This window comes from Anser cygnoides, chromosome 1 (assembly GCF_040182565.1).
Source record: "Anser cygnoides isolate HZ-2024a breed goose chromosome 1, Taihu_goose_T2T_genome, whole genome shotgun sequence".
Lineage (NCBI taxonomy): Eukaryota > Metazoa > Chordata > Aves > Anseriformes > Anatidae > Anser > Anser cygnoides.
In genome coordinates this window covers 204200782-204213771 of record NC_089873.1, presented here as the reverse complement: position 1 = coordinate 204213771, position 12990 = coordinate 204200782, and the positions used below count along the sequence as shown (strand labels likewise).

The 12990-nt window shown below is 42.5% G+C and overlaps 1 protein-coding gene across 4 annotated transcripts in view; it reads right to left on the bottom strand.

The window, feature by feature from the left end:
* Positions 1–12990, bottom strand: part of ME3 (malic enzyme 3) — a 124264-nt gene that overhangs the window by 15165 nt on the left and 96109 nt on the right. The gene's annotated exons all lie outside the window — the stretch shown is intronic.

The following is a 12990-nucleotide window of genomic DNA, read 5'->3' as shown; positions in this document are numbered from 1 at the left end:
CCTAATTTATCTATATATGAGTGTATATACATATATATATATCTACATGAATCTTTGTATATATGCATCTATTGTATGACAAAATTTCAGTGGTATATTTACCAATGATCTTCTCAAAGCGTTGGAGATGCTCTTTTGGAATGGATGTTGCAACTGTCATGTTGCAATACAGAAAATCTGACTGCAAAAAAACCCACGAGTTAAAGGAACATCACCAAGTGCCCGCTTCAACTGTAGGTAAGGGAAAGACGAGAAGAAAACTGCTTGTAGGCTCACATGGACCCGAGTACTTCACTGTGTGAGTTCATAGCCACATTTTTGTGCTTTGGAAACACATTTCTCTCCAATGAGTTGCTTTGTAGAAACCAGCACACAATGACAGCCAGTGACCCGGACGGTCAAAAGGCAAGAAATAATTGCAAACCTTCCATAATTATCCAATAATACCAGAGCAAGTGTGTAGTTTCTAAAAAATGGGTAATACTCAGACTGCTCCATAAATACTCCTTTCTCTTACAGAAACGTGACAGACAGTGGGAGAAGCATGGGGAAGGAGTAAGGCAAAAATTAGCAACTCCCACGCTGCAGTCTGGTGGAAGGGCTCTCAATAGCTGCACTGTATTAGAGACCTGAGCCTCTCCGGGACTGAAAACTGTGCAAAGGCAGCATCACCTTACATGCCTCCCATTCAGGCTTTCCTCCTTTGCCACTGAAATCTGAGGTAGGAGACACCCATGCTTTAATCTAGAAATTAATACTGGATGAAACACGCTCCATTTACAAACTGTGGCTCCTGTCATGAAAAGCTCTTCTCATGGCACTTGCAGTCTGGCCAGTCAGGCTCACCTGGCAGGGCTCTGAATTTTTTATTCTTATGATTTCCCATTTTGAGTTCATCTGTCAGCAAGAAGACGGCGATAAGCACAAGGATTGTGCTCCTTTAATCATCTATCATGAGAAACTCGTGCTTTATAGACACTCTGGTCTCAGAAAGGGAAACAGGTTGGGTCTTGCACTTACTTCACCTCCTCTGTGCTTGCTTTTTAGAAAAGTAGCACAATGATATAAGAGATATACCTGACTCTTTAAACATTTTAGATGTAAAAGCTCAAACCCAACTCAACGCCTTGCTCCAGTTCAGTTTCCTGTAAGGGGTAATATGTCACAGCAGGTGCTTTTCTTCCCAGTTAACCTGAAATACAATGACTGAGGTCAACTTCAACTTATCTCGTGCAGACTGGGTGCCTTCCTAGTACCTGGCTACTATCAGAGATGGTCTGCCTTGCCCCATATGTGGTCACCCCCCTCTTCTGAAAGGGAATACAGTGCAGAGGGGTTAAAAATTGCTTTCAAGATGAGTCTGTTACTGTTGTGTGCTCCTACTTTATGAGGTATATTTACTCCACACTCTGCAATGTCAGAGTCCAGCAAACCTTCTCTGGGTAGACAGATGCAAGCGTGACTGGTCATACTGGCCATCAAGGCAGCAACTTCTCATCTTGCTTTCTGTGCTGGAAGGAGCAACAACAGAGCAATATCCCCTGTGGTTACACCACTCCTCCCAGCCTGGATATGCGGGGTTAGGTTTTGATTTTCCAAGGGACCAGCAAACTTTGCAATTCAGCAGGATATAGATGCTAGGGTGAAGGAATTCCAGCTTGCCATACTTTAAGAGGGGAAACAAAACTAGGCTTCATGCCATTTCCAAAAGGGGCTGCCAACTATTCCCACTGGTTTTGCGACTGAACAGGACAAATCCTTTCCTGTACCCTATATGCCAGCCCATGTTACGTGGCTCAACAACAAGTGGAGTCTATTGAAATTTTTCATTTCTATAAGATGCTCTTAAATTGTCCTCAGTCTGCTGCTAACTACAAGTTACACTGAATATTTGAGGGACAGTTTGCTTACACACTTTAAGCCTTCCCAGTGCAGATTCTGGTAGCTATCAGAGTCATCCAATACCAACATTTCTTCTGAAATGCTAAGCAACACCCTGAAAAGCCATGTATGAAAATTCCTAGATCTCTCTGTCTCTGTAAAGTCTTGAAAATCAAAAGAACACTTTGAACATCCAAGGAATTTGTGTAAAGAAAGAATACAAAAAGCGTCTCAGAAAAAAAAAAAAGTTTTCTAATGGATGGTCCTCTTGATCACGGTTTTGGATGTGTATGGAAACCATGGCTAACAGGGAGATGACACACCACTCAGAACATCTGCTGACATCTCACAGCAAAGAATTAGCAAATCTTGAAGCAACCTCAGTTGCTATAGAAACTACTTCTCTAATACCAGTCTTACTACTTATTTGTATCACTGAGGAAGTAAAATTACTGGCTTGGTGAATAAAATCAATGATCTCAGCCAGCATGAATGCGTGTGACCAGCTCTCCAAAGAGTGTTAAGGGTAGATGGGTGGGTTTCCCTGACTACAGAATCAAGTCTATAAGAGTATTAATCTGAACACTTTTTTTTTTTTGCTGTTGTTTAGACCACAGAATATTTCCTCACTTCACGTACCTGGTCTGTAGCATGTGACAGTGCAGAGTGACTTCTATCTATTTTCTCTTTGATCATTTTTATTAAACAGAGCACAAGGAAAGCATGGTGGCCCATAAACACTTCATTTCTCTCCTGCCTCTCAGTATGACAGGACTGTGCTGGAATGGAAAAACTGCTCATTGAGACATTTTTTTTGAAGATTAGTTTCTTTTCCTCTGCTACTGAGCCTCTTTGAAGTGTAAACCACATTTCTGAAATTTATTTTTTAATGTGAGAACGAAAGTTTTCATTAACAAAGATTACAAGTTGCTCATGGCAAGACCCTAAGACCTGATGCTTTAAATGAAACATTCACAGTTAAATCACAGATTAAAATCTCGGGATGATGTTAAAGTCCCAGTCCTTAAGGACTATTCATCTTACTGGGGTTTTGAGAGGATTTCAAAGAAATTGGGCTGCTGCGTCACTGAAATTAAACATAAACTGGGCAGTTTACTGAGCCCTGTCTTTGAAATCGACTGGTTCATTTTTACTGCTCTTTCTAATACTAGTTCAGTGGCTGTGTGTTCCTTTTTAGGGTGACCTGATGAACCTAAGGATAAATTTAGCAAGGAGTGTGAACAAAACAACTGCTGGAGCCATTGCAATAACATCCTTGTAAGCAGCAACATGATGAGTCAATTCTACTGCCCATTCTCCACAGCATAGTAACTCAGGATTTGTGTAACCTGTTTCATCCCCCAGGAAATCAGAGCACTCTACAAGGAGTATTTGGGTAGCATCCAAGAGCAGAATGTAGTCAACTTGGGACTGGGGGACAGAAGTGTTTTAATAAGCAAAAATGCTAAAAAACCATCCAGCTTAGGAGGCAATGTGGAGAATAGTTGGTATTGCAAAGGGAAAGGGTGGTCAGAGAGCTGCTACTTGTACGGGAATTTAGCCAAGAAAAAGCAGTGCAGATGGATTTCTTTCACTACCTTTACACATCTAAAAGTTCGCTGGGTAATGCTAAGCTAGATAATTCTGGCTGCCTTCACAGACAACAAAGAATAAGAGGCACATCCAGTAGCAAGCTCTTTGAACTAGTCTAAATGGAAAATAGAAGTAGGTAAGTAACAGTTCTGGAGATGCCTCTTTCTCCACATTCTCTGTGAATGCAGTCTAAAACAACCACCTTAAATTTAGGCGTCTGACTTTAAGCACCTAAATTAGGAGAGATGCCCCCATCTCCATGTTATCTAATCATCACAGCTGGTTAGGAAGATCTTAAATATATGTTATGTACCCTAGGTCACTGACTTATCATGCTTTCTACTGCAATGCTTTGGTTTCCTTCAAAGCCTCTAATTTCTTTCCCGATCTTCTCTAAAGAAATTTCCCTGCTGCGTCCCACATGGATAGTATCCAAGCGGTCCCCTCGCACTTCAGGGTGGAATGAAATATACTGGTCAGTCTCACTCCTTCGTCATATTTTTAAATATGAAAACTGTAATTTAACAGAACTGGTTTTGTAAAGTTATCGTGCTTCACTGAAAGAATTGTAGTTTCCATTAAGAAACCCAAATTAGTAACTTCTAGTTGAAGAAGTCGTTTTTAGTGAGGTATGGTTTTGTCTAACCAGTTAAGAAATTTTGCTCTGTTTAACTTGTGAGATCTGATACGAATGCAGCCCCACTTAATACACACCTATGCATTTACAACATTCTTGCTATCTATAGGTACAGGATGCCTCTTTATAGAAAAAGTGATTGTAAAGTGAATATTTGAAGAGGGATTTCTGAAGATCCCCTCCACCACATTTAAGTATCCTTAAATTTGTAGCTACAGCTGAGTGGTCCTGCAGTGCGATCTTGCAAACTTCGCTGTTGGAGGAGGCTCCTGAGGTCGGTCAGTTCAGTTTGCTGCCAGCACACAGAGGTTCTTCTATGCTTCTACTAACGCATGTGACTCATCTCCTAACTTCCAGCTCAGAGCCTGAAGGAGGGTTTGAAGCCAGAAGCAGCAGGTCACATCAGGCCTGAATGTTTTCCAGCCCAGGAAAGACATGGCCAGCTAAGGTTGGCTCCCTTCAATAATTTGATCTTGTCTCTCAGTGACTCATCCCCTCTAGAGCATGATTTCATCTTCTTGGCATCCTGGACATTGGCATTCAAATATGCTAGATCTAATTGCCCTTTATCTGAAAGGAAAGCTCCAGTGGAGACTATCAGCATTTCACATGGACAAGGTACATTGAAACACAGCAAGTGCTTTTGTCCTGTCTGGTTTCTTCCAACTCCCAACTCTTTTCCCCCACTTTCAAAATAGGAAGGTTTAGTTTTTGACTTTCTGATTTTGGAATCAAGTCTGTTCTTATGTGCAGATCCCTTGGGATCTCTGCAGTCCTATGTCTCCTAGTGGAACTGGAGCTTTCCACTCAGCATGAGAAATTCTTATCTTTGCTGTGAGTAATTCTTATCTTTTCTTATCAGGCTGTGGAAAGGGAAGCTTGGTCAATTAATTTCTATACCTCTCTGACAGAGGTGGTTTTGAAGGAATTCAGGCACACTGGATATAAATCAAGAGATACTATAACAGCAAAATGTTTTACAGACACTAAATATCATCCAGGTTGATGTCTTAAGCCCCTTCTTCCCCTACACATTTTTCAGTAAAAATGAGGTCTTTGGAGTTACAAGTTTCTCATATAAAACTCTCAGTATAATTCCTCTCTAAAAACAGTTCCTCACTTCTCTCCTCACTCTATCATGGCTATAATAGCATTAATATGGAAACTTGTAACTGGTGGCATTACAAGGTCATTATTTCCTACAGTTACCTTGTCTCCTGCCTCACTGTTGGCTGTCAGACAACCATCCATGGACCCTGTTCTCTACCCTCCCTGGAATTAATTTAGTCATTTTTTAGAAATGGAAACAAGAAGATGTACTTTGTCAGTTCTTCCTCATTAAAAAAATAAAAAGTGAAAAATTGAAAGTCTTTCACAGTAAAGTTCATGATTCTATCTCATGCGTTTGTGTATTTTTGGGGTTTGTGCCAGAAATAACTATGACCCAAATTCTGGATTTCACACCCATACCTTGCAAAAACCTTCCTGTAAAAATAGCCTCACTGAGAAATGGAATGGTCCTATACATTAATTTTAGGCTGATCTCCAAAGCTTGCCAAATAGATTTTGCACAAACAAGATTTTTAATGAATATATTATTGATAAAAATTGTGGTATAAGACTGTCACCCTGACAACAAATGATTCTAGGAGCCAAACACATACAATGGTACAAGTATGTTGTAAAAATTACTACCTGAAACTCTTTATTATGAAATTATTCCATTTCCTGGAAAATAAACAAGTATAGGATCCGTGCCTTGTTTATCACTGCACTGTTGTTCTGACACTGTTACTATCCACTTAGAGCTATGCTGAAGCTCTGGGCTATGCTAACTCAAAAGATGCTGTTAGTAAAGTCTGTATCTCCTGTAGAGGATGACACACAGCTCTCTTGGAAGAGCAGAAGTATAGAACAAAGGAGTGTGAATCCCAGAAGTGGGAGGCAGATGTTTTCCTGATGACACTGCTTTTAGCTTCTTTATTCAAGAGAGTTCTCAATTGCCTGAACAATCTCATTATGCAACTTGCTTCTTTAATCCTCATTTGTACGTACCTCTTCGAGTTCATCCAGCCTCATTATAAACCATGAGGCCACAGAATAAAAAAATCATGAGGCTGCAGTTGCAATCTGAGAAGCATCTGACTGAATTGCACAAGTCAGAACTTCAAGGGTGGCCTGAGGACCTGTGCAGCACGTTTGCCAACCAGTATGAGAAGGGTTTTTTTATTCACTGCGAATAAGGACTATAAAACATTCCTACATATATATGCATATATATGAAAGATACTTGCAAGAAGGTCCAGTTCCTTTATGGAAAGAATCACAGGAAGGGCATTCCAAGTCTCATCTGAATTTATCATTTTATAGCACCACTTCCACTCATTCATGATGTAAGGCATTTGCTTTGATTCACTGCAACTCCTACTCAGTCTCGTATAAATCTAGGCAGAGAAGAGCCAAAATGTCTTTGCCCTTGTCCTTGACATTTTATTACTGCTGCTTGATCGGCCAAAGTTCTGATTTCCAAGAACACTGAAATTTTCTGTAAAAGAGTCCATCATCATGTTTGGGAAGTAATCAGCAGTCAGGACTGGAAAACCAAAGTCCACACAAACAAATTCAACAGCACTAGCACCCGAGTCTGGCCAGTGTCCTGAGGCCATTCTCACTGTAAAATTGTTACCGCGACCCTTGGCAGGCCTTTGGGCTGACCAGCACTGTTCTGCCATACAATTCCTGGTCACAGGTTAGGGATGGGTTTAGTCAGGCACCTACTGAAGAAATAGCATGCCTGTGGCTTTATAGAGGTAAGAGAGCTAAGCAGCATGGCTACGAGCTGCAAGCACTAAGCACCAGAATATGAGCTGTGGCCTCTCTTTGTTTTACCAGCAGAGATGCAGATAGCAAAGAAGTAGCTCAGAAGTGGGCAAAGCACTTCCCTCATTCAGCTCCAGCCAGGATCAAGCTCTGCTCCTGGAGAAGATGAAGGCAGTGACTCAAGAATCTGCATTGCCCTTGTGCATGAGTGGGAAGCACCCCTGCACTTCAGCAGTGTTACGGGGGCTTCCCTGAGCATGCCCCAGCAGGGCAGAAACAGGGTCGTGGGCCAGCTTGGACATCCAGAGAAAAGGCAAGTCATTTCCATAAGGTCTTTGCAAAAGGAGTTTTCACAGAGTGGAAAAAAAACTAGGCTTGTCCCATATCACGACAAGGGTGATCCTGACAGAACAAGATATGCTTTTATCTACATCAGAAATGGAGATGGAACCAGCAGTCCCAAATAAGCAAACACTGGTGCCTAGCTAAGAAGAGGCTTAGAAGGAAAAAGTACTTTTGTTCATTCCACATAAAAATGGTGCAAAGTCTAATATCATTCTTCCTATCAGAGACCCCATTCCTTTTCCCTGCTGAGTATGCTGAGAGCGGCAGCTCTGGGGTGGTTTTGTGCTCTTTGCATTAGGCAGGCTAGACAAAAGCATACGTATGCCCCAGAAGGCTCAGCCTTTTCTAGTGTCATTCATGCCTGGGAAATCTCACTTCAGGATTGCACTGTTTGCATATTTGCATGCGTTTCTGGCCAAGAAGAGGAAACCCAGATAGGTGAAGAGACAACAGAGAGACAGGTTTACTGCTTGGAGGCACGGGGCCAGGCAAGTGCACTGCTGGTTCAGGAGGAGCTTGTCTCTTACAGGATGTAAACAGATTTAGTGTCAGAAAAAGCCTTTCATTTTTCAGTCTTCCATATAACTGAGAGGAAGACAAGTTTTCCCTTAAGAAATGACAATGAAAACTAAAATTTTGGTAATTTAAAGTTGACCTTCTGGTTCTGAAACCATTGAAAAAAAAAACCACCTTCAAACCCTCACTTAATACCGTGATGTGATTTAATAGCACCATTTATATCACCCATTAAACAGTTCTAAAAGTGCTAAAGGGAGAAGAGAGAAATTAGAAAACATGATCTGTTCTGTTACTTGAAAAGTTATTTGTTTAAACAGAATTGTTTCAAAAAAATGTTTTGAAAAGAAATGGCATGAGTCAGGTTTGTGGATTGCCACGTTAATCACAGCGCAGGGAAAGCTGGACCTGAAGATCCACATTACGAGGTCACGACTGCAGATGTAGCAGTTATGACAGTTGTCAGAGTGAGACAAAAATGCAGTTGATTTTATGCTAGAATGCAAGGTTATGAGCCAACAGATGGGAATTTTGCAAAACCAGATCAACCGCAGCCAACAGAAAATTTAGAGCTGTAGTTGCTGGGTTTAGAAATTCCGTGCCAGAGAGCTGCATCACAAACCAACAGGAACTATCTCCTTGGGCTGCACAATATTTCTAATACTGGGTAGGAGTCTCACCAGCTTTCTGCCAACATAAACACAGCCACGCTCTGAGGCAAAGAGCCTGCTGTGGATTCAGTCAGTGCTAAATCAATGAAAGTGACCCTTGAAACACAAAGATAGCAGGAAATCCCTGAATCTCAGATTACTGGAAGCTGGGGAGTATGCCAAGGATGTACTATTGCATGCATGCCTGTTCTTAGTCATATCCCTGGGCATCTGCTATCAGCTACTGCTAGAGAGAGGATATAGGGCAAGACTGAGCCAAGCTCCATCAAATAATCTGGAAAAATCATGGTCAACTTTCATTATATTCCTTTAAACAACGACAAAAAAAAACAAACAACCTATCTTTTGCAGAGCGTGTCTCACAGTTTCCAAGCACTAAGACCAGCACTAATGGCTGCTACACTACTCTTGTGCTTTTATGATAAACGACTTCAGGTTCCTTGCACCGGGTCTGAGAAAAGGCTGCAGCTGGAGGTACAAAGCTTCCTGGGGACAGGGCACAAGCAGGGGAAATGACTGTTAGTGCTGACCCACAGACGTAGCCCTGAGCTACCTCTGACAGTCAGCAAGGAACAGAGCCTCACCACCTGCCTCACACCCAGACAGATCTTCTCCAGCTACATCCTTCTAAGCCAGCTGTGGTGAATCTGGCTCAGGTGAAAAATCGCAGACAGAAAGCCCAGAGCAGAGAGCTTTTCAATGTCTGTAACTGCATTATCCCAAAGGATTTGCAGGCAAGATGTTAAAGTCTGTTACAGCAGGGATCCTATAGCAGCGTGTCTGCGAGCTCAGCTGTTTCTCAGTAGCAAAAAACCAAGCCAATAAAATCTAAATATTTTTCTTTGGCCAAAGGCAGATCACAGAAGCTGGCTGATGAGTTCATCCCACGCCAAGGCAGGACAGCAGGGTTGGCTCTTCCCATCGCCACCACCTCTCCCTTTTGGATGGTGGCAGAGTCCCTCTGGCTACATAGACAAGGAGACAGATGGACAAGGAGAATATCCACTGCCTCCACGAAGTCTGGAGTTGCTCTACACCATCAGCTCTTCCAAGGCACTGGTGACAGCACGCAGGTCTCCTAGCAGACACAGATGCTGAGGGGCTTTAGGTGTCAGCAATATTACACAAGAGCTCTGTGAAGGCCAGTGGTGCCTTGTCTTTCATGATCAGTTATCCAAATGAACTACAGAACCTGAATAAACAACACGGGGGAACAGATACTGGTGATTTTGTTTCTGAAAGGCGCTGGTGAATCTGTGATCCAAGTCTCACTGGAGAACTGCTGAAACAGAGGTGGCTTGCTGTGGAGCAAGCTCTGCTTGTCGGAGAGCACAGTGACCTGACTTGGTATGTGTGTGGTAAAAGTACTGGGAAGGGACTGGACAAAGAGAAATCAGGCACAGGACAAACACAGGGAAAAACAAACTCAGCAGAGCTATTTTCTCTCCTCCTTCTCCCATTTTGAGAAGCCGAACGCTTGATCTGATGTCTTCTGTGCTTTGCCATATGGCAGAGGCTGATAAAAGAGAGTGTTTCTGTCTTCCCGGTCACCCTGTTAATAAGTGCTGATGGGAAAGGAAACGGGAGTGAAGTTATGACACCTTAATGAGGCTTCTGCACCATGGTTTGCCGCAGCGTGGAAGCGCCTCTCGCAGCCTCAGGCTGCGTGCTCAACATCCGTCAGCGGATGGAGGCTGGAGCCTGAGGACAGGACATCCGTTGTCACCTCTGGCCACTTGGAGCCACCAAGCTGCACTGTTCCTGTACGATGAGACTACAGAAGCAGTGACTGGAATAAGGCAGAAAGTCTTACATCAGATAAGGAATTGGCCTATACCAGTTCCCACACCGGTTAAGGAGAAAAAGAGAGGAAGGAAAGAAATCTCCAGTGGTAGTTTGCTTTGAAAGAGAGTCTGAGGATTAAAGAACACTGTTACTGAAGAGGCTGGGCAGAAGCTCTGCAGAGCACAGAGAGTATGTCCCAGCACAGCAGCAACTCTCATGGCATTTTCATTTCGACCATAATTTGCTCATATATGCAGTCCCCAGAAATTCCGTGGGTTACTTTGATATGATCCTTGGACACGTTACATGAATATTATTCCAGCCAGAAAAAATGTACCAGTTCAAGAATGAGACTGACTTACCTTTTACCATGGTAACTGAGAAGAAGGAAAACAGAAGTAGTGTATTTTCCCATACAAACCCTATTACTCATTGCGAGAAAACAGCAATTTGTCAGTCTGTTTCATTCAGTCATGGGCTAGGTTCAATGGGCCAAATTTTGCATGTGGTTGCCTCCCAAGAGGAGCATAATTTGGAGCTCTTATTAGAAAGCTCAGTCATTTTATGCATTTTAGGTGAAAGAGTAATGAATGGAGATGTAGGCACCATGAAAATGCAGAAATTTATCCATGTGTTTCAGGAAGAGCTTTTATTTCTAAAACTGCCCAGAAGCCACAGTTTATTTCAACATACTGTAAGCACTAATTCTGAAGCCTCTGATGCACTCCTTGTTTCATTATTAGGTGGCTATTATGAGACCAGAAGCCATTTCTTCTAACTGTAGGGGTCTCCAGCTACAGAAATTTGACATCTGCTTAATATTATTATTCCATTAGAACAGTAACTCTTCAATCCCCTGGCATTCTTGTGGGCTCAGACACATTCCACTTCAGTGACAAATGTCCCCTGAGCCAGCAGTGATTTGGCAGGGTGGGAAGTGCTCATGCAAAGGAACTGACAAATGGTTTCCACGAGAATTTGAAGTATCCTCAGGAAATAGTCTGAATCTCTGTGTGAACATCAAGCTGAAAAGGAACCCCCCAGACTGCAAGAGATTTGTGGTAATCCAAAAGAGAAGAAGGAAAGATATGACTGAATTCCCAAATAACTGAATTTGTGTGTGACATCATAGACTTACATGTGAAATCAGAGCAGACCAAAGACCACAGCAGTTCGTGCTCGCAGGTTTCCTCACACATGGAATCATGCTACAATAGAGAAGCACATTTTTGCCCTTCCGAGCAATTTCTCCTCCCTTTTGTAACAAAAGTGAGAGCTCCTACTGTGTTGCATCCAGTCATTCCAGCAGAAACTTGAGACCAAATGAATCTGTTTCAGATAAGTTGGCTAATAGCAGGCTGATAGCAGTAATATTCATCAGCCCAGAGCTCACAAAAGATCACGCTCCAACAATGCTTTAAAGTATGCTGGTGGTCAGGATGATAGTATAGGTTAATGGCTCCTTTCACATGAGCATCTCCAAATACTTTATGGAGGTGGAATTTTCCAGCCCCACTTTGTAGATAACTTTTTGGGGGCTTGCTGTGTTCAGACAAGTCATCCTGGCTGAGAGAAATAGAAAGGCTGGGACAGAGGCCCCAGGAACTTGATTCTCAGTACTCGGATGAAATGATTAGACAAGAAATCACTTCCTCAAAAGATAGGAGCTCATTATTTCATGGGTGAGTGTCTTCTCCTTTCAACGTGAAGATTAGCTCACGTAAACTAAACACAGGAAAATAACAGCCAATCCTTCTCTTCTAGCAGTAAGCACAGAAGAGGCAAATTGTCTTTCTGGCCCTCTCACTGACATCACAGAAGTAGGTACAACCAGTTCAGCATTTAATGTCACAAGTTTAAATCTCAGAGCCATATTTCTGCTGGCTGAGACCACAACCTGGGTTCTCATTGCATCATTCCCATTCCATCAGCAGCAATGACACTGCAATACCCCTGTGGTCTCCTGGCCAGAAGGAAGTGGGACAGTTTCCTTGGTGGATTAATTTTAACTAGTGATTACAATCAAAACAGGAAGAGAAAAAAAAAAAAGAAGAAAAAATGAAACAAATCAATCTTGACAACTCTTAAATCTTTTCTACTTCTAGAGCCTCCTGTAATTTCTCAATTGTGTTTTACCAGTTTTCTAGCCTCCACGAATTTTTCCCCCTGAATACTCCACAAGTTTCTAATGTAAAACTGCACTGCAATGAACTGACATTTAAGTCAAGCTTTCTTATCAAATAAAAAGGAGGACAAACTGGAATACAGGCATGAAATTCTCTCCTATGCAATCATCCTTAGGTATTCTGAACCCAACAGGCAGAGCAGTGTTGCTGTGTTTATGCTCACAGATATAGGAGCTACAGCAGGGGCCAACTGGGACTATCTTCGCACAGTATGGGGCACCTGCAGCTGGGAAGGGTGATGTACTGGCCTGCTGTTATATGGGACATGTCTACATCATGCTGCTGAGCAGCAAAGGAGAGACTCATGTCCTAACAGCAGCATTGCACATGCACAGTGTGCAGCACAACGCTGTCTGGAGCTACCACGTCAACAAATGCTGAAATTCTCCATGACACACTCTCAAACTTGGTTCGTCAGCTGTGACTGAATCATCCTCAGCATTGCAGCCCCTTGTTTCCTACATCCCCCCATGCACAGACAGCTAGGCAGTTGGATCGTACGTAAATATATGCTTCTCAGTGGACAGGAAGGTGCTGTCATTAGACACTGGACATT